Source organism: Carlito syrichta, unplaced genomic scaffold (genome assembly GCF_000164805.1).
Source record: "Carlito syrichta isolate Samal-C Ts95f unplaced genomic scaffold, Tarsius_syrichta-2.0.1 Scaffold312893, whole genome shotgun sequence".
Lineage (NCBI taxonomy): Eukaryota > Metazoa > Chordata > Mammalia > Primates > Tarsiidae > Carlito > Carlito syrichta.
The window spans coordinates 497,426-499,493 of NW_007256989.1; the positions used below are offsets into that span (position 1 = coordinate 497,426).

Consider the following 2,068-nt stretch of genomic DNA (forward strand, 5'->3'; position numbering starts at 1 on the left):
AGAGCAGAATGGGAAACCGTCTTTGATTGTCTCTTTAGACATTAGAATATATTTTTCAAAACAAAGCCTGCTGTTCATTTGCAGAAAATCATGTCCAGTTCCCAGAATTTTTCAGAAACACTTCTGTTCCGCTCCATCCAGATGTCTTACTTATTACTAATCTAAAATTAAATGCAGTATTTTGGGGGCGAGAAGGATATTTCTGTTCATTTTTTAAAGAAGATATTTGAATATTCTTCTTCTCTATAATGATAAAACTTTCGAACATAAATCTTGAGTTAAAAAAATAAACTACCCCTAAAAAGCATTCCAAAAGAATGCTTCCATTTAAATTCAGCAATTCCTGCACTTCACCTTCATTCCTTTGGATTTTCCCAACAGGTTTGCACAACATCACTCACTGTCTCTCCCAGACGTCAATATACGCCTTAGTAGGCAGTTCTTTCTAAGGTCAGGTCAAGCAGGAAACGCTTCCATCAACTCAGCAGGAAACTGGTGGATGTGTCTCTTGCCTCCTTCCCTGACCACCACTCTTCCCTCCCCTCCTTGTCCCACTCCACCCTACCCCGTCTTGGAAAATCCAGCAACGTTGTGGGAAGAGATAGAAAGTGATGAATTAAGTAGGAAGGAATAACTCAAGGAAAAGCTATTGGAGGTTTGACAGCATTCACATTAACAGGTAGTCATTCTGAAATCTGACTGGACTGAACCCCCGGATGGAATAGGGGGTCACCAGCAAAGACAATCAGTCAAAATTCTGAGCATCTTGTCCCGGCACTGAGAAAAATCCCAAAACAAATTTTGCAAGAAGTTATCTAAATTCTGTTGCATTTAGCAATTTGGGGGTACCAGTTAGTTATATTCAGTGCTATTGCTAAATGATGTCAAATAAGTTTTTTTGTTTGTTTGTTTGTTTGAGTTGGAGTCTCACTCTGTCACCCAGACTGGAGTGCAGTGGCCGGGAGCGGCCCAGCCTTGATCTGCTGGGCTCCAGCGATCCTTCTGCCTCAACCTTCCAAGTAGCAGGAACTACAGGCGTGCACTACCACACCCAGCTGATTTGTGATTTATTGTAGGGATGAGGTCTCACCAAGTTGCCCAGGTGGGTCTCGAACCCACGGGCTCAGGCAATCCACTCACCTCAGCCTCCCAAGGCGCGAGATTACAGGCTGAGCCACCAAGCCCGGCTAAGTTTTTAAATATATAGACACGTATGTTTGTCCTATGGTAACTAAGGAGCCCCAGTTCATTGTTCTGAGAAACATTCTCCCTCAGAAAAAAATCAAGGAAACTATTTAGAAAATTTGCCACACTTCAGAAACCCATTAGGCTGTACAGCCTCCCTCTGCAGGGGTGTCACCGCTGCCTCCTCACTATCCACCAGAACTGCGCCTGCAGCCATGACTCCCGGCCAGCTTGCCTTATTTAGTGTCTCTGACAAAACTGGCCTTGTGAAATTTGCAAGAAACCTAACTTCTCCCAGTTTGAGCCTGGTCGCTTCTGGAGGGACTGCAATAGCTCTCAGGAATGCTGGTCTGGCAGTCAGAGATGTCTCTGAGCTGACCGGATTTCTTGAAAAGTTGGGAGGACATGTGAAAACTTTACATCCTGCAGTCCATGCTGGAATCCTGGCTCGTAATATCCCAGAAGACAATACTGACATGGCCAGATTTTATTTCAATTGTATCAGAGTTGTGGCCTGCAATCTCTATCCCTTTGTGAAGACAGTGGCTTCTTCAGATGTAACTGTTGAGGAGGCTGTTGAGCAAATTGATGTAGGTGGAGTAACCTTACTGAGAGTTGCAGCCAAAAAACACGCGCGAATGACAGCGGTGTGTGAACCAGAGGATCATGCCGCAATGTCTACAGAGACACAGAGCTCTAAGAGTAAAGACACAACCTTGGAGACCAGACACCAGTTAGCCTTGAAGGCATTCACTCATATGGCACAATATAATAACGGGATTTCAGATTACTTCAGGAAATAATACAGTAAAGGAATATCTCAAGCCGGGCTCGGTGGCTCAGCCTGTAATCCCGCGCCTTTGGGAGGCTGAGGTGAGTGGAT

At 44.7% G+C, this 2,068-nt stretch overlaps 1 pseudogene across 1 annotated transcript in view; it reads left to right on the plus strand.

Moving 5' to 3' along the window:
* Positions 1–1,344: 1,344 nt before the first annotated feature.
* The window catches only part of LOC103272603, a 2,128-nt pseudogene continuing 1,404 nt past the window's right edge, over positions 1,345–2,068 (plus strand). The window contains exon 1 of the transcript XR_505129.1: positions 1,345–2,009. The product of XR_505129.1 is annotated as a bifunctional purine biosynthesis protein PURH-like (transcript). The remainder of the gene's footprint in view (positions 2,010–2,068) is intronic.